The sequence below is a fragment of the Cupressus sempervirens genome, chromosome 2 (genome assembly GCF_028749045.1).
Source record: "Cupressus sempervirens isolate cs-2001-9-10 chromosome 2, ASM2874904v1, whole genome shotgun sequence".
NCBI lineage: Eukaryota > Viridiplantae > Streptophyta > Pinopsida > Cupressales > Cupressaceae > Cupressus > Cupressus sempervirens.
Genome location: NC_143119.1, coordinates 569,487,788 through 569,509,657, shown reverse-complemented (window position 1 = coordinate 569,509,657; position 21,870 = coordinate 569,487,788).

Genomic DNA, 21,870 nt, shown 5'->3' with positions numbered 1-21,870 from the left:
CTTGTGATTATGCTAAAGTAAATCAAACATTGTACAAGTTTATTATTAAAAAATTCCAATATGTAGTTCATACCAAAAAAGAGGGAGAAAGGTGTGAAAGAGAAAGAGGAAGAGTTTACAATGAATGTCTAAACAAGAAGAGATATTGTAACCTATACAAAAGAAGATAGATACTGATAGAGGGAGAGATTTCAATACAAGATATTAAGTTTATTTTTGGTATTGTTGTTGGTATTAGTTTTCCATCAATGCTAAAAAGAGATATTGTTGAAGTATAGAAATAAAGGAGATTGGTGAAACCTATTATGGAACAATCATTATTTTGTCACTGATATCAAACCTACTACTTATTGGTAAAGAAATTGCTAATATGGTCTAAATTCTATCATTTGATTAATTGATGAAGAGGATTGGAAAAGAAAGGATAACAAGAGTACCTAGAGAAAGGTTGAGTTATATGGTGCATAAAAGGAGCACTAAGACCAAGTAAGACTATGATGATATAGTGTATTGTTGATCTATTTAAGGCTACAATGAAAATATACTTAAGAAAAGACAAGAAGAAGACTAAGAAAAGAAATGTGTATTCCAAGCCTAACTGAGAAATAGTGGAGGACAAGCAAGTCAGTGTAGGAAGAGAAAAAAGTTAGTTGTGGATGAGAAAAGAAAAATTCAATATGTGTTGAGAAAAGGAAGTTTAGTATCTACTAAGATAAGGAAACTTAGTATGTACTAAGCTTCAAAAGAATAAACATAATGATCAACTGAGCGAAGACTTAGTTCATGTTGAGTAACCTAGTATTGATTGAGCATTATAAGATAGTTATTGCTAAACAAACAACATGTTATTAGTGAGTGATAGTATAAAGAGTTCGATCAAAGATTTAATGCATCTAAGCAGATAAAGTTTATTTCTTGAATTGTGTTAAGCGTGTTGAAAATAAGTATAATGAGCTGGTGGCACAAAATTTAAGATAATCCATTCAGAGATGAATATAAAGATGATTGTAAGGGAACTTTATAGAAGAAACAAAATTGGAAAAGAGGGTAGATTCGATGAGTTTGACCTAACCCTGAGATATAAAATTGTGATGAAGTAGAAAAAGATTGAAATTCTTGATATAAGGAGATAACATGCCAGAAGCAAAGTTTTAGAGTGCAAACTAGAGATATACAAGGAGTCTTGAGGTGTTTCTTCATTTGGTGGCTAAAGGAATGAATCTACAGTTAACATATTAAGCATGAATGCCTAAGGAGGTGAAGGTTTTAAGGGTGAAAAAGTAGTTAGAGAAGGGTAATGAATGCCAAGTAGAAAGGAGGTCTAAATGAGAGATTAGTAATCTACAAGTGAATTGTTTTCTTATCAGATCAAGTCCTACTATTATTTTGAACAGCTGTATCATTCTGGATAAATCCTTTGGATTAAGGTTGACCTAATAGTCATGAGTAAATCCTTTAATAGGGTGACATTCTAATGAAATTTTCTAAAGTCCTCTAACAAGGCTCACTCCTAAAAGGGTGATTGAAATCCTTTAATCAAGCTTACATTTAATAGTGTGCATTGTAACCTTTAAAAGGGTTGGCTCCTTGTAGAGCTCACTTCAGAAAAGTGATAATTGATAGTATGTTACTAGTGGCTTTTCCAAAATTGGATCTCCACATAAAATCCTTGTGTCAAATTGCATGAATGAGTTTTTGGATTTCACATTTACATTTCTGCAAAGTTCATTTGACCTAGGATAGTAATATGCTAAGGTATGAGATATTAGATGATCAATGCATACACATGTATTTATTAGCATATTTGGTAGTATAATTGGTATTTTATTTTACTAATTAATTTAATCATATTAAGTCATGATGGAATTGAACCACCATCGTCCTACTTATAAAGAATGTTCTCTTCCATTGAGCTAGTACCCTTTAAATACCAGAAGCCTCATGAAAGGACTGTGGATTTGAGATATGTAGAGCATCCTGGAATTGTAAATGAGTCTGCTTGGTGTCTGATGGATCTCCAACCCAATCACCTGCAAAGTGCAAGGTCTGTCTAGCCCATTGTGGACCAGAAGATGGAGAATCTAGAGGAGAATCATCAACCTATAAATGATGACTAGGAGAGGAAGGAGGTGAGTCCTCTGAATCACTCTCTACATCAGAAGTGGAGGTAGAAGACTGCTCAAGTAAATCTGACCCATTAGAAGATCTATCATGTATTCCAAGTGACTCCAATGTCAAAGTAGAAGGCAACCCTGTGACCATACTCTGCTAGTTAAGCCGATGCAAGTAGTGGAAGTTAAGATGGCCAAACCACTCATGCCATAATTTTCTCACATCATTAGAGTGAGTGAGTGAAACATTCAAAGGAGGATCGGGAACAAAGTGAGAAAAAATATAGAGTCATGACTGATGATCTGCTCTCCCAACTACAACTGAAGAATCATTGTGCAACTCACATATCTCCACTAAATTAGGAGTGAACTCAACCTGCTTGCCTAAACTTGTGTGAGTGATCTGGTGTACTAATAGGAGATTAGTTGACAATGAGGGTACACAAAGAACATCATGGAATGTGCCATCCCCCACATCAACAGACCCTCTCCCACACACCTCAACAAGACTATTATCACCCATCAAAATAGAAGGCATAGTACACGGCTCCAAGGATGCAAGTTCTTCCTTAGATGAATCCATGTGGTGTGAAGCACCTGAATCAAGAACCCAAGTGGATGGTGAGGAAGTAACTGCAAAAAGGGCCTTGCCCTTTCCTTTCCCCTTGCTTTTTTCTTTTTCCTTGTTAGACCCTTCATTAGAACTTTGTTTTATATACTCAGGAACACTGATATTATTCTTCTCAAGAATGTATGTCAAGTGATCAAGCTGTTTCTGCAAACATTTATGTTCATCATGACTAGATCTTTTACAATAGGCACATTTGACCTTTTCTTTCTTAGGCTTATCGCCCTTGGAAGATGGTGTATCAATAGTTGCTTTTGAAGAAATTGATATCTGGTCCTTCTTCTCCTTGCTATTCTTTTGTTTCTTGTCCTTACTATTGTTGTTACTACTTTGTCCTTGTTGTTCTTTTGTGCCTTGGTTGGTTGCTAAGGCATGTGACTTAGAGGACTTAAGAGTGCCCATCTGGATTAGCTTGTCCTATTCTCGAGTGAGATTGACAGCAAAATCATCTAGAGATGACATGGTGAATTGACTACCAAGTGCACCCTTAGTAGCATAGAAGGTAGAGACAAACATAGAATATTCTAAACTTATCTTAGAGAGAATACTGAGAATCAATTGTTCATCTTTCTTTTCAATTCCACATTGTTTTAACTGCAGCCTTAGTGATTTCAATTTGGTGAAGAAATCTTGGATTATGTTGAAATTGCCTAGACTCAAACTAATTAATTCATTTTCCAACATATGACCCCTCATTGAATCTTGTGTGCCAAATAATATTTCTAGCTTTGTCCATACTTCATTTGGTGTATCCAAAGACTCAATGTGAAATAGCAAGTCAGGAGAAATAGGCAAACACAATGTTCCATATGCCTCATCACATTTGTTAAACCACTTAGGCTTGTCTTCATCTTTAGTAGGTTCAGTTTCAAGTCCCATAATTATCCTATTTAATCCATCTTTTCTTAAGTGAATTTTCATGCGTGATTTCCACTCAAAGTAATTGTATGGAGTTAGGATGGACATATTTGTTTGATCCATGATGAAGAAATGCAAAGAAATGCTAAAAAGAAGAGAACCCAACCATGATAATGCCCCCACTTTTTACTCAATCAAAGAAAGCCCCCCCCCCCCCCCCCCCCATAAAGAAATATGATTTGGCACTTTTTTTTAGTGCGTTTACAACTACCACTAGAAAGAAATACTTAGTGGTCTTGATTTCAATGCATTACAAACCCTCATGAAGAGCATATGCTAAAAGTGAAAATTGGGCACAATAATCAAGGAAACAAATACCACCATTGTGATCTACTCAAAAAATCATGCACTTTCAAAAAAAGAATCACCTCAATACGAGGTCGTATGAGAAAGTTATGATCCTTCGAAGTTTCCAAAATGAGAACTGCGCACAATCATGGCTGAGAATCTACAATTTCTGAAGAATTCATGCATGAAAATCAAAAAACAACTCCACTAGTGGATAGAGCACAAAAAAAAGCCAAGTTCATAATAAGAATCATCAAAATCGGAGTCCCTATGAGCAAGAACGAGACATTTGAAAATGGCATTTAAATCTGCGACTGCCAATGGAGAGGGGTATGGCTGTAGCCTTTCATGCTCAATTCTACAAAATATACAGCTTGCATGCAAAATCTAAAAGATACCTAGATGGATTTTTGGGGCTGCGAAAAAAACTTAGAAAGCATTTTCCTTGCTAATGTACAGAAGATGTTGTTGTAGTGTAAATCAGATGCCTTTAACAGTAAAAAATGGCTCCAAAAATCAAGAAACGACCCCAGCAACAAAAATATGACATAAAAATGCTGGATCAGCTTCCTAAGTCCATTAATGGCATACTGGAACCTGCAATACTGATTGAAAACTCCAAATATGCAAGTTGGTTGTCAGATTTGAGATTGAAACCCCAGAGAAAAATCATTTTTCTCAAAACTTTTCTGATTCTCAAGATCATCCAAAGATGTAAGAGAAGAGCATACTTCATTTTTCAAAAACTACAATAAAATTTATTAGCCCCCCCTGAATCTCTCAAATAAGGAAACTAAAATCTACTCTTGCACATAGAAAAGCTCTGATACCATGTTAGAATCTGATAAGATTAATAACCCAGAAAACTAGTGCAAAGAATAAATATCTAAACTATGAATGCAAATGATACAAAATCAAAATAGCATCATAGAGTTAGTCTCCAAGAGAGTAATGCAAATGTTGGAAGCAAAATAGCATTAAGAGGATGCAAAAATAAGAGATGCAAATACAAGCCAGGTAGCATGCTTATATAGGCTAGGAAGAGGGAGGAGGTGGCAACAGCAACCAATGAGGAGCAACCATCTATCAGACTAAAGATAGAAAATCATCTTCCCAAGATAGCTAATGGATGCTCACATGTAGGAAGGTGACACCTCACAACCATTCACCTAATAAGACATGCTTTATTAACCTAAGCGAGATTACTAAAAGTGTAGGAAAAACCTAGCAAAATAGGAAAAATAAAAAACTACACTAACAATGATAATTTATTATTCCAAGTTTTTATTTTTTATTTTTCTTAGATGAATTGGTTTGTGTGCAGCTTCATCCAATATATAACATGAATGTACTTACCACTAGAAGAGAAGAATAAATATTTATGACTACAACTATTTATGCCATTTATCACTATTAATTTATTTACAATGTATTTTTATACTACTGCACCTACAAGATTAATAAATCACCAAAATATTAATTCCAACAAATCAAAATTGTTAGAAAAAACCTGTTAAATCTCATGGTTTAGCTTATTATTGAATTAGCCTACATTGCTTAAAATAGAAAATATAGAAAACAACTTCAAAATTTAAAACAAATATAATCTTGATATACTTCATCCTTGACAATTATGCCTAATTAATTACATTGGCCTTCAAGGAAAAGATTGTACATTAGAAGTTCATTGGGAGCTTGATATGATAATTCAAGAAGGCATTAGCTTTCTTACACAAAGAGATGATACTTGTTATATTTGTCTTCCTTAAATTTTACAAGAAAACTCCTTCTATATCACAATACATTACAAACTTTAGAAAGTTTCTAAATTGTACACATGCAAATACATGAGGCAAAGCATGATCAAATTAACTCCAAAAGATAAATTTGTGATATAGCATCCATTATGACTCATTCAAACTAAAACCATAAAAAAAAATATAATACAACCTCATTAGTGTTGCATACAAGTTGAGGCAATTCATGAGGTCAAAATCTCACATCTAGAACCTTATAAACACTTTGTTGCATAACAAACGAAAAAATCCTTAGATAAAGTATGATTCATAGTGATAATCAATGCATTTCAAGGAAATAATTCTAAATTTCTATGTGAAGAAAAATTTACAAGAAACTCTACTTGTAATGAAGATCAACATTTGATTCATGTAGGAGGATATTTTTAAAAAAAATAGTCTACACACACCTATGATCATCTTGCAAGAAAAATCTCACACATGAATTTGCATGTAGACTAAGTGCAACAGTGACAAGTTAGAATGGGATCTTGGGGACTAGGAGGGGGCCTAAAGCCTCCTTGAAGCTACACTTTTCATGGCATTAGTCACTATAAATTGATATTAATCTAACTAGGTTTCCATTTCATTTTCATTGAAATAGATGACATATTTTATCTAATATGATATAATGTAGTGAAGCAAGTTTCTAAGTATATTTTCAAATCTTTATCATGCAACATCAATATCCTTCACTATACAATTATTTTTGAAGATAATGGAGATTTTTTGAATGTAATTGCTAAATTTATTTATACTGAAAATTAAGTTTGTTCTATTCAACAATATGCTATTGTCAAACCATAGTTCTCATAGAGTTTCTTATATGAATTTATTGAATTAATTTCTTTCTGCTATTGATAGGAGAAAGTAGAGTCTAAACTATGTTGTCATTAGTGAAAGAGGATATTTGAACCTAAGATAAATAAGGGAAGATTTATCATCACTCTAGTAGGGTCAACGCACAAACCTATATAACCCCTTTGCAAAGGAAAAGGCTAACAAAAGTATAACTATTCACCTCCAATGATATAAAACCAATATTATTATTTAGAATTTGAAAATAAATTAAATTAATAAAATGTGTAGAAATTGATCAAGTTTAAGATGATAATTTTTAATAGTTATTTGGAATAAGAATTGATATATTTTTCATAATTTTTATATATAATTTTTTAATTGTTGAAAAATGCTGAAAATTAGGGGTCTAGTTTCCAACACAAAACTATATGGAAATAAATTTATTTCCATTTGATCTTAGAGTATGTTATAGATAACATATACATCTAGAACATTCAAAAATAAAAATTGGATTTAGACTTATATTTTTACTCTTATAATCATTCAAAGTTCAACTCACCTAAGGTTGATAGTTTTCATCTCCTACCACATTTATCAAAACAAATATATTCTAACCAGAATAAAAATTATACATTCTAGAAAAGGAATCTTTCCTCTAGAATTTTATATAAGTTTTAATTTTTAATTATATGATTTAATATTTTTCTTTCTCAAAATTGACATCTCTTTGAGTGTTAAAATACGTGCTTGTAGAATTTTTTAATTATAATAGACTATATCTAATTAAAACAATATAAACTCTATATGAGAATATTCTTGACTTTGAGCTTTATAAAATGGTGTTTATAAGTTATTAAAAATATATCATAAAAACTAGTTAAAAGAGTTATTGAAATGCCAATTTTATGAAATAATTATATTTCTTTAGTAATTGGATATAAACTAGTATAAACATGCATTTAATAGAAATTTCCAATTGGAAAAGTGTTATACCATATATAACTTAGCTAGAATGAATTTATCTAGATCATATATTTGAAAAAAAATGATTTTTAGATAGAAATACTCAAATTTAGTCATTTTGATACGTAAACCTGAAAGGTGACACAACTTTGTACTTTTACCCAGTAGGATTAACTCTATTGATTTGAAAAAGTCACTTGGGATATATTTGGATCTTCTATCATTCTTAGAGTGGAGTGTATTATGCAAGATTCTCATATTTATGACCTTGTTGAAATAATTGATGAATAATTCCTGATATATGTTGGTGCAAATGGAGGAGATTGTTAATAGTGTGTTTCAAAACAGATTCTAAGTTTATGTAATTCAAGTGCAAAGAAAATATCTAATAAACAAGGACATAATGATGAGTTGTTTAAAGGATTAAATTGAAGATTACTAGTGGAGATAAAAAACATTATTTGCATTTTAAATAATTCCTATGTGTGTTCATTATGAAATATGTGTAATCTTGACCAGTATGCTAGTTAAAGAATATACATCACCTTGACCAAGTATACTCAACCAAGCATAGCACCTAGTAGATGATTTTTATTTATAAATTTTTAATCTCTCATTTATTATGAACCCTCAAAGAAATGGTTTACTTTAGGATTATTTCACCATCTTCCCATTTCAAAAACTTGGGAAATTTGGATAAACTTGTGCATTTAGAAAAAAAAAATAAAGTAATTTTTAGGTTGTCAAATTGATTTCTCTATTAAAAATTCTCAAGTACTAGAGATGCACATTTATCTATGTTAAGGGAGTATGTTAGTGATGGACCTCTCATAAAAATAAAAATAAAAAATAAAAGTAAATTTATAGCATCCATACAACTCATTCATATTTTATATTTTGTAACACCCCGCTAAGGGATCCAAAGAATAAACCTAAAATTTTACTAAGTTTGGTAGCATTTTTTTTTTTTACATGAAAGTAATATCATTTACAACTAATCCAGTTACAACTAATACATAAATACAGAAGCAATAGCAATAACCATCTAAAAGTAAACATAACAGGTTACATTCTTTAAGGACCCTTTAACGTTGAATTACATCTAAATCAACTAACATTATTGAATCCATCTAATACAACAACGACACAAAATAATAATGATAAGTCCAATATCTATACATTACATTTCTAAATGCTCAATCATCCACTATACATGTCACAGGGTATGAAAAGCTTTAAAGAATATACATATGTGAAATAAGTACCTCATCATCCTAACTCATGATGCAATAACATAAATAAATCCATACATCATACATGATACATCATCATAAGAGTTAACCATAAATCATCAAACATAATAAACTAAGTGCACGGTTCCTCCCAACCATAAATAGCATCATTAGACCATCGTGGGTCCTAGCCATCCCTCTATGCATGACATTCCAAATCACCGAAGAGATCATCGATATTAACATAGTAGGAATGTCACACCTAAACATACTACATCATATATAGAAAGTAATCTGACATGCAAATAAAAGAATAAGATAACATCATCTAACATATGCTGATCATCAATGAAAGGATACATATCAACCATCATAAAGGACGCATCAGCCACGATGTCTCAAATGGAACTCAAATGATAAGAGTGGAAAAATCTACCACCCAACTGCGTGGAACCTAAGTGGTCCACTCCCACCGTGTTGAGGAGATAATCTCAAGTCTCAAATAGGTTAACAAAATCACATAGCATAAATACTCTCTAAGTCCAAGAATCCTAAAATTATACTAACTCAAAGGTTCCAATCACAAAACTGACATCCAATCCCAGAGGCACACAATGACATGTAGGAAATCTACTTTGTAAGCTGGAAAATGTCATTGCATATATCATGTAGAAGTTACCCTAGCAGTTAGCTTACAACTCCATGGGTCCCTACTAATCCTTATGCGGCCACTTGTATCCTCTCATACTAACAAGGCATACTATGGAATGCAAGGTCACAACCATGCATTCTCTCTACTCCCATCCTAGTCTGTACTAGCACTCGAGGCATGGGCGAGAAAAAAAAAATTATCTTTTTAGGTTCACTTAGTTAGTCTTAGGTGTGAATGTTTTCACTTATTAAAACAACTTACAATGAGTTACCCTGGCAGCCTCTTAGGGCCCTGGCCCCCATTGCAAGCCACTTCCCAACACTACAAGCAAATAACCTACCCTAAGCTCATGGAATCACAAATCTCAAAATCACAAAAGATAATCCACAATATAAACATCAAATCTTCATGAGTCAACCGAAAAGCATAATAGATAATCATGACCACAACAGTTCTCTATTGGAAACTGAAGGTATCTTTGATAATCAAAAGTATCCATTGGTTCTCAATAACCAAAATATATCTCAAAATCATACTGATCGAAGACTCCAAAATGGTCGAGTCAAACATGACACAACATAACATCATAAAATAACATTTCAATCCCATCATGGCAACTAGAAAATAAACCAAGGATAACTGATCGATGACTCAAAAATGATTAGGTCAAGTGTCTCATACATAAGAATCTCTGCTTCTCACAAGAAGACTAGAAAATAATAACAATCAGTAATTACAACCATTTCGTAGAGCATTCCATCACATAACCATAGTCGGGTTTATAAAGATCAGAAATAAGACATCATCATGACATCACAATCATAACCCCCGACCCCCTGGTAGATGTCCTATAATTGTTCAACACTAGTCAACCCAAAACCTAAAATAGAAGCATAGAGAATACACAATGCAAGCACATGTTTTGATTTTGCTATAATTAAATTAAGTGTGGAGGTATTAGTTTCTGTTTCCAATTTTAGACATTGAATGGAAGAATGTTTTGCACATTTTTCCTAATCCATGTATAGGTTTGTTGAATAAAGGTTTCCCTTTATAACTTTAAAAATCGATCTCCCAATGATTAAAATGATATTTTGTTTATATAAAAATTATTTGAAAATATCCCCCTTTAAATTTAAATAGTAAATTTTGACATGAGAATTTACTAATAAACATCTTTTCTTCATAATCCAAATTATTTAAATCTATATAGTTAGACTGCGATATTACAAAATAATTCATTATCATAAAAGGTGATCCTTTAATTCTAATCACTTATCAAATTATGATAATTATTAATTACTAATAACTTATATACATACTTACATATATACATACATACATATATATATATGTATATACACACATATATATACATATATATATGTATGTATATATATACATATATATGTATATATCTAAATATATATATACATATATACATATTATATACATATATATACATATATATATATACATATACACACACACATATATATATACATATATACATATGTATATATATACATACATATATAATATATGTATATATGTATATATATGTATGTATATATATACATATGTATATATACATCTATATGTATATATATATATGTATATATACATACATATATACATACATATATATACATATATACATATAGATGTATATATACATATGTATATATACATACATATATACATATATATATACATATATATATTTATATATACATATATATGTATATATATACATATATATATATACATACATACCTACATAAATATATATATATATATAATTATTAATATTAATATTTAATCAAAATGAAACATAAAATCGAATTATGAATTTGAACCATATAACATATCATTACTAATTTTAGGAAATTGAATACGATTTTAAAATCACTACACATCCTTATAAATATCAGCTCCCTCTGTTAAAGGGAAGTCACGTGGCTTAGCTGTGCAGCTTGCCACTGCCGCAGGGCTTGTGACAGTAGTCATAGTACATGCGACAGCAGGCATGGCTGTCGGCACACTCATAAGCATGGGTCGAGTGGGTAAACCCCCCCCCCCCCCCCCAAATTTTGATTACAATGTTTTTTTTTCTATAACATTTTTTTTCAAATTGCAATGTGATATATCATTCATTCTTTCAATAATATATATATATATATATATATATATATATATATATATATATATATATATATATATATATATATATATATATATATATATATATATATAAATGTATATATTTATATATATGTGTGTGTATATATATACACAAAGATTTATTAAGCATAACATATACATACATATATATATGCAGATCTGAATTAACATGTCCATATCTACACAATTTTAAAGGCTTTCAATTTTAAGAATTCCATAAAATATTTGTTCGCCAAATTTACTCAATACATTTTCTAATGAATTTGGCTATAATATAAACCCTAGCCCCGTAATCTCTTTAGATCTATGCATATAAGGTTTTCTCAAATAAATTTTAACTACCCATATTGAAAAATGCATACAACCAAAATAGGAAAACCCTCAAAAAGCATATGAAAGACATGAAAAAGACAGGAAGTGTAGGATGCGGAATGACATAAGAAAAATCACAAGAGTCTACCCAGATTTTGATGCTAATTCACTTCTCCTCAGAAACTATAGAGCAAGCTCCTTCCTTCTCCCACGTTTCTGCATCCTCCAATGCTCCAAAAATGCTCTCCCTAAGCCTTTAGGAGTGCCCGAATATAAAGGACTCTCACGAAGCACCTAAAATGTCTCTAGAAGCAACTAGAAGGTGTCACCAACTAAACATGCATCTTTTCCAACCTTCTAGATGAGTCATAAGGTTGTAGACACCATGTGCTTAATTTGTGTGCTAACCCTTATGTTGTTGACATATGAGAAATCAAAAAGGTGCGTTAACTCCTAGGCAAGCTTATAACTTTTATTTTAATTTTTATAATTTTCATTTTAATTTTTATAACTTTTATTATTATTTATTTATTACTTTATTATTATTTTATAATTATTATTAATTTTAATTTCTAATTTTCTTTTATTTAATTCTTTCCTCAATTAGTTTTCATTTAATTAATTATAATCAAAATATCGAAGATCATGATATAATATTATTATTTTTTCTGAATAATTAATTTAATAATTAAATCTATTTATTAAGACTTAATTAATAAAAAATTCACCATAGACCTCCAAGATAAAATATGAAAACCCATCATAGAACAATGCACACAAAAATAGTTTAAAGGGTCAAAAATTACGAATATGTCATCTGACACATTTGGAAGGTAAAATATCTAGATACTTGTCCTACCTCACTAGGACAAATGGTTTAAGGGTTTGGGATTTGGTTTTGAAAATTTATCTCCCTTCTCTTATCATTGAGATAGTGTAATAGGGTATACTCATCCTTGCAATTCAGGGAAGTCGATACCCAGTACCTGCAACCTGCATAAAACCATGCATGTACATACAATATATATAATACTAAGTTAAATAGGCAATGGCAAGAAGTGGTGCATCATGTAGATCCTGACTAGCAGGTGACTATGACTCCCTTCCTTAACCATATCAAAAATTCCATACAATAAGAACAAACACGCACACCATACACATGTAAGTATGGGGTAAGTATCCATAATAAAACACATGAGATAATAAACCATCTAACTAATCATCATCCAAAACGGAAAGCAATGTAATGATCATCATGCATACATGACATGTAGAGTCTAAATAATCTCATCATACATCAACTGAATCCATAACATAATGTTTGATAGTCTCAAAACAATGTTACTAATCCATCAAAATAGAACTAGTCTAAGATAGTCTAATAATAATAGAAACAATGTGTCTAGAAAAATGTGAACAAGGGCAAGTACTACGTATTTGATAATTCATGTCTAATTAGAATAAATATTAATATTGATATTAAAAGTCATTACAAATTATAGGCCAAATCATTCAAAAGTTATAAACATTACCACCAACCAGGGAAAATATCCTTAGTACAATCTTTCATGGTTGATAATTCTATGTTGGGAAGTAGTATTAGGTTGAGCCAATAGATGATTTTCTAATTCTGGTAGAAACATTTCCAAAATTAAATTATAGAATTTAAAATATATTAAATGATCTTTTATCCAAAAAGTAATCCTTGGAATAATTCAATAAAGTGGAAAGATGCATACTAACTAACCATTACAATAATCTGGAAGATTTGCAATAGAAAATTCTAAGAAACAATTTAATGCATTCTAGACAACTTGTTTTCAAAATGTTGTGCTATAAAAATAGCATGTGGGGAAACAATTTAATGTATTCTAGACAACTTCTTGCCAAAATGTTGTGTTGAAAAAATATTGTCAACTAGGGAAGTTATTGCTAAAAGTTGTCTTAGAGGGCCAATTTAGAGTAGGTGGGTAGCTAGGAGTGAAAATGGACCAATCATCGTCTAAATAACTCCCATAATTGATTTGGGGTCAAAAAGTTTAGTTTCATTAGTGATAAAGTGTCAAAATGCAAAAATTGTCAAAGTCATAAAAGTTGCAAAATGACAATTCTAAAATTTTGTAATTTTCTTGTCCAAGAAGTTACAAAAGTGGTTGGAGAGGATAAAGAGGTTATCAAATATAATGGGTTGGTGGAGTTACTTACCAAATGGAACTTAAAATACCTCCAAATAAAATTGAAGAGGTTGGAAGTGAAAGGAGCGTGAATGGTAGTTAGTTAATGATGAAATTTTGATATATTTGCATGAAAGAAAATTGATTTGATGACAATATTATTCAACTAGTATGTTGTGTTTTTGACTAAGTTTTTGCCTATTTGTACCTTTTTTTTTTTATTGGTTTGAGACTTCTAACAATCTTTATGTGTTTATAATTTAAAAAAATTGTGACTTACCTGTTCCCTAGCTAGAACTGGGATAAACTTCATAAAATGGTGTCTACCAATATTCTCCATGGTTGGAAACCTCTAAAACCATGAGAAATATTAGTAGAGACCTATAAATTTTAACATAAAAAGGATGGAGGAGGAAAAACAAGGCCATGAATTTTCCTTGGAACCCCTAGGTGAGACTAGGTAGTTCTCAAATAGAAATTGAAACAAGGAATGTTGATTTCTTGCAAGGATAGGCCATGTTTGAAGAGTGGGTGTATTTTATGGTGAGAGAATAGATAGAAGGTGAAATGGTTGCAAGGAGAGGTGATTGAAGTCACAAGTGAGAGAGTGAAGACAAATTTTCCTTTGGACTATCAAGAATTGCTAAAAAACCCTTGGAATTTGGGTTAGGGCATCTAGTGCACCTTGGAAACCAAGACATTAGAAATATGTAAGGTCTTTAAAAAGGGTATCCAAATATATGATTAGTTGGGAGCCTTTTCAAGTAAAATTTAGCATAAACTTAGTCCATCAAGAGGGCTAATTAAGGGCTATTATGCCTAGAAAGGATTTCCCTTGTTTTGGAGAGATCACATAGGAACTATTGAATGAAATTGAGAAGATGGATGTAATCTTAGCCAATACAACCTAGGAAGAGCTTCCAACCCATGCAAGACAAGACAAGTCATAGGGAGGCCTAGAAAGAAGTTGCAATCTAGTAAAGAAAGCCTAAATTAGTAGGTTGGTCCATTAGCAAGTTATCTCTTAGTGGTTAGAGTTAATCTTTGTGTGGGTAGAGCATATCCCAAGGAGTGTGTATCATCTAAGTAAATCTTAGAACCTTCCTATCAAATTGGTATTAGAGCAAGTTAGATTTTGGGAGATATAAGTGTATGTCTGACTTTGAAGTAGATTCCTTCATAAGATCCACCATGGTAACAAATGTAGAGTTAGCAAAGAAGGTTAAAGAATAGGATGAGGATAACCTAGAGTTGAAGGAAAAGATAGAAGCCTCAGAATAAATTCTTGATGAAACAACACTCAATATTGAAATAGTGACTAGCAAGGTAACCTAGGAAGAGGAGTGTGGTAGGAAAAAGAAATTGATTTCTAATGAAGAGAAGCCATCGAAACCTAATCCTAAAATAACTGAGGAACCATTCCTTAGAGAAATCAAGGAACTAAACCAAAAATCCTTGGAAGGAGTGCCATTATTTAGTGAAAAAATGGTTTTTGATCATGTCTTAGAATTGTTAGTGTAAATAATTAATTATTATTACATTTTACTTAAGTTTACTTAGGTTAATACATTATTTTATTATTTATTAGTTAGACACCTAGGAGTATGCACACTCATATGAGTTGTCTTGTTGACAACACAAGAGCTAGAAACTCTAATTTAGGACATGGTGTCTACAACATCTTTTTACATGACACACTTATGTAAGCTTATCCTCTCATTATCATACTAACTTTTGTACTCAATAGAGGGTAATCCACTCTTGGTGGACATGTGCTTAGTTGTGAGACTTATTACTTTGCTGACTCCTAGTCATTCTAGAGGCCTTTATATATAGACACTTCTAGTGTGTATGTAAACAATGATATTCTCATTATTATTATTGTAATCATACTTTATTGCTCCATATTGTACTAGTGCTTAAGCTTCTTGATCTTAGTGTGATTTTTCCCTAGGAAAATTCTTACATGGTGTTAGAGTTAAGGGAGCTTCTCTTCACATAGCCATTGGAGACTATTTTTGCTTCACCTCTCAGAGGACCACTATTCAAATCTAGAGTATCATAGTCATTAGGAGCATCTAGAGCCAAAGTAGACCTCAATATTGCATCCAAAGTGTCAGATCGCTGAATTTTGACTATAAATTTGCCTACCCTAAGCCATAGTAAAAATTGAGGCAATTTGTTTTACAAACTGGCACCCAAAGGCCTAATTAATGAAATTGCTATGATCATTTTTAGATCTGTGAGTTTAATTTTTAGATCTACATATTTTAGTTTATTTTTAAAATTTGATTTTTTTGTTTCAAATTTTTTGGCCTATTAGGCCTATAGAGTAGCATTTTTATTATAGGAATTGGGTGGTCAAATCCTGACGCCTGTGGAATATTCTCTACAATATTCCATCATAACCGCCGAATCCACATAATAGCTATAATATTCCATCACCAATCTAAATTTCTAAAAAAATTGATAGACTTCCATGCAACTCAAAAATGACACACAAATCAGAGGCTCACCAAGCCAGTTTATATACCATGGGCTTGCAATTTTAAATAAGAATGTTTTTATAAACATAATGGATGTGGGATTAATAATCCTCCACCTATTGGTAAACAAATACCATTGTTGGTTTCCATATTTTAGCCACAAGCGGCCAAACCTATTGCCATCAATATTCAAACTTTGATAGTCAGCCACTGCCACTCCATGTGGCACCCTCCACTGACACGGCTCCACTACAGCTTTCGCCACATCATTTGCCCAGTCACCATAGACATTTTAGCTCTTTGATCCATGTTAGGTGCCCTTGAAATTGTCACATCATGCCACATAGATGAACAGTCAATGATACCAGTCATCATACATGTTAGCATCCATATAGTATGGATCTGACACATCATCAGCTAGGTCAGTCATACAGACTGCCACATCAACTTGATTGGTCCTTTTTTTACTGACATCACCATTTGAGGGTATTGAATTTGGCAGCCATTTGATCATCATTAATAGGATAGATTATTGTTGCAATGGTTGTTTGGATGTCAAATTTAACCTAGTATTTTGCTGAGTAGACCCCTCACCATATGTAGTTTTGATTTGATAGACTAACTTTGGGAGGCCATATCAGAGTCATCTAGATTCCAAATTAGGTGCAATTTTTTAAAATTTTATTTAGAATTTCCTAAACTTTTTAGTGGTGCTATAATTTTCTAAGTTTGGTGTGTGGATTTGTTAGAAATTTTAGTTATTAGTGATTGTGCCTATCTAATCCTACATTTTGCAACTTCAAACACTTTGTATGCCTCACCTTGACTCATTTTTAGGTTCTATTTTTTTTTTAAGTGTTTAATTTTTTGTCTACTTTTTAGATATTCAATTAGATTATAGGCTTGTATGGATAGAAATACCTCTTTTAGAAATAGGTCCTTTTTTGCATTGTATTATTTTGATAATACTTCAAAATTGTTAAATATCTAAGCTACATTGCTAAGTACCAGATTTGAACTCCAAAAAGAGGTTGTAAAAAGAAAAATTAGAAGCCCACTTTGGTCTATTTTGACAAGTGGTCTATTGTAAACACACTACATATAAAGTGTCAAAAGCATCACTTCTAGGGTGGTTCTTTGATTGAATGAAAGGGGGGGGGGGGGGGTTGGGTGTCTTGTGTTCTTGTGTCTCTCCTTCTCTCTTGTGCTCTTTTAATTTTTTACATCATGGGTTCACCTAAAACTCCACTTTTAACTCCACCTAATTATACTACATGGAAAGATATTGTATGGGGTAGACTAATGGAAAAAGGTTTAAATCTATATGTTGATGGTAAAATTGTAACCCATTGATGTTGATGCACAAGTTTATTGGCAAGTTAAAGACAATGAAGCTTTAGGAATTATTAAGAGTTGTGTTCATGGAGATCTCTTCTTTGATATTTCTAGCTTTAAGGCTGCCAAGGGTGCTTGGGAGAAACTTGAAGGGTTGTATGGTAAGGTGGATGAGGAAAGGGGATTCCAAATTGAGGATGGTTTACTTCTATTGGATCCTAAGAATTTTGACACAACTCAAGACTATGTCAACAAAGCCAATGAATTCAGAGTACTACTTAAGGATTATGGTAATCTCATGAAGGATGATAGATTAATTCATCACATCTTGAAGAGGATACCTTTATACTATGCATATTTTGTTTCAAGTTACAACACTCATAGGTTGACCATGGGAAGTGCCTTCACTAAGCCTTCATTTGATGCATTTGCAAAAATGTTGATATTGGAAAAATCCAAGTTGATAGATATGGGAATTCTCAATTCATCCAAGTCTACAACATTGGTGGCAAGTAATGAGAACCAAAAAAATCAAGGTGGAAATTTTTTTACCAACAATAAGAAAAAGTAGTGGAACCAAAATCACAATCAAAGACACAACAATCCTATTCCTCACAATTAGGCAATTCTTCTACCAGCAAGAAGGGAAACAAAAACAAGAAGGATAAACTATTTTGTGCATATTGTAAGAAACCAAATCATGATGAGCATCATTACAAGACTAAGAGAATAGATGAGTTGGAAAACTTACTTAGGAATAACAAAATCAATGTGCCAAATGCTTCCAAGGATTCAAATCCATCCACTTCATAGGGAGAAGGGCAAGCATTTATTGCAAGTTCAAGTTCTTTAGGGGAATGGATTCTTGACTTGGGTATCTCACATCATATGGGTTCTTCAAAAGGAAACTTTTCTTCATCAAAGTAGACTAAGGTATCTCATATCTTTGTAGGGAATAATACACAAGTGGAAGTTGAAGGGAAAGGACAAGTTGAGAAGGAAAATGGAGAGTTTAAAGATGCTCTCTATGTTCCTAACCTTAGCACTAATCTCCTTTCAATTTATCAAATCACTAACTATGGAGGTGGCAATAAAGTTGATTTCCTTCTTGATTTAACAATGGTGTGAAATCTTTAGGATGATTCATTGGTTGTAGTGGGTAAAGTTAATCATGACATAAGGCTTTATTCTTTTTCCCACTATGTGCCTAAGTCTTCTTCACGTGCCTTGTTAACACATTCACAATATCAAAGTAAATTATGGCATGAGCCATATGTACATCTTCCTTCCACTATCTTCATCAACTTAGCTCAAAAAAATGGTCAAAGGTCTACCTACAATCAACTTTTCTAAGGGTGAATGTTCAACTTGTTCAATAAATATGCATCTAGAAGGAAAGTGTGACAAAGAAGAGTCTTGGAGAGAATCAATTGTTCTTGAGTTGGTTCAAATGGTTCTTTTAGGCCCTATTTTAGTGCCATTAGTTAGCAAGGGTCACTATGTTCTCACTTTCATTGATGACTTTTCACGCTACAAATGGGTTTACTTTCTTAATCACAAGAATGAAGTGTTTGATATGTTTCTAGCCTTCAAGAGTCATGTTTAGAAGTAATTAAGTAAAGCCATCAAGGTTCTTTGTATGGACAATGAAATTAGGTATTGATCTTTAGAATCTTATAGCATCTAGTCCACAAAAGACAAGTGTTACAGCAATGAGGACTAGAAGTCTTAAGTAACTAGCAAGTTGTATGATTCAAGCTAAGTCTCTTGATCCATCACTTGAGGTAGAAGCTATAAGTAGTGCCAATCACATCCTTAATAGGTCTCCTCATAATGTCTTAGATGCAATGACTCCTTTTGAGGCATGGTGCAGAAGAAAACCAGTTGTGAAATACTTTAGAGTTGTTGGTTGTCTAGCATGGGTAGACATATCTTCAAGGGAATTCAAGTCACCACCACCAAGGCCTTGTACTTTAATTGGATATGAAGAAAGTGTTAAGGCATATAGACTTATGGATCCTTAGACTCATGAGATATTCATAGAGAGGAATGTTCACTTTGAGGAAAGTTCACCTAGATTATCCTCTAATCCTCTCCATACTTCATACATTGTGGAAACTAATAGTGAATATTGGTGTTTTGAAACAACATGGTTCCAAATTACCCCGATGAGAACAAGATACATCTAGGGGCAGCTATCTCCCATCTTCAACATACCATTTTAGACACCAGACCAACTATAAGGCTAGACCCTTCTTCTACTTTTTGCTCTACAAAACCTACATGGGTGGACCTTAGATTCAACTTATATGGTACCAATGCTAAAACATTTTCTTGAATCTAACAAAGTAGATAAAATCCTTAATCTCCTATACTTATGCAATTAAAAAGATGTGTAGTAGAAAATTGCAACTCTGAAATTCACAAGCTGAGTGAGGGAATCCTTTTAACTTCTTCAACATGAAAGGGAAATACATTTGATTAATGATGCTGATTTTTAAAAAACCCCAAATATTCAATAGTAAGAACAAGTTGATCTAATATCTATTGGGAAATTCCATGAATCAAACACATACATCTATGATATTATGGACATTTTTAATGCACCTAGATATCAGATCTATCTTATAACTTTGTAAATCAAACATTGATGTTCATAAAGACCTCATTCTTATGAAGTATCCTTCTCAAAATAACCAACAATCTTGTCAAACACATCAAGAATTTACTTGGCCCTTTGTTCCAGCAATAAAACATATCAGACATACAACCTTAAAGGGATGCAAATGGGTCTTAGCTCTTTGTCCTTAAACCACATAAGATTGCATATTATAGAGATAGGAGATGAGAATCAAAATAAAACTAAGGAAATTCTTTATCATTTATATTCATTTCTTTGAAACTATACATTTAGATGCATGAAATTAAAAACATAAAAATATGCAATAGATCAAAACTAGCTATATTTACTATACTACTACTATTCATACAAGAGAAATATACTGAAGATTAATGGTGGAATCATAGTTTTGGATCCAACAATGTGGTCTCATTGACAACTAGAACCAATAATGAAGTATCACACTTAAAATTTCTAACTTGGTATCATAGCAATGAGAAATTTCTCCAAAATTGGAACCCCTATAATGGATGAGAAAGAAGAAGATATAGACAAGGAATGAATTCCTAGATTTGATCTAAAGATGACATGTGTCCACTTGAAATTCTATCTTTTGTAGTTGTAAAACCTATTTCCTCTTTCTACCCATGAAATCTGATCTAGTTCTCATCATTATTTTGTAAGAAACTTGAAATATCTAGAGTTCAATGATGAAAACCATTCTATTTGCCAAAATATCTGAAATGCATAATGGAATGTTCATAAAATTTGTAATTAACTATCTTGGAGGTAACTAAACTCAGCACTTACTACATTTTTACCATGTTTTACCCACATTAACCTCATTACCCTACTAGAAATCAGTTTTGAACTTCAATACCTAAATGGAGTTGCAAGTTGGGAATCTAAAAGAAAACCTCAAATAACCTAAATAGACAACTTCACATGCAGAAAAAAAACTCCAAACTTGGAAAGTTTGTCTTCTCCTAGTTTCAACGATATATAATATGCCTATATTTGCTTATCGAGAACTTCCAAAATATCAATCTAAAAAATGTACCTCCTGCTATGGCTCTAGTCTATACTTCTCCACTTTAAAATTTTATCCAAAAAAATAAAAATTTTCCTAAGTCAAAACTTTATAATATCCATTTTGAATTTAAAACTGAAGTGACCCCTTTTCTAAGAAAATATTTTTAAAATTACATTTTGACACTTTATATTTTTCCCCACCAAGCATTTTAAGTCAACCTAATTTGACTAAGCTACCACATGGCACATTTTGATTGGCCCTCCTACTACACAATCATCTAACATTAGGTACCATGTGGCACCTTCTAGTTGAACCCACATGTCATGTTTCTACATGG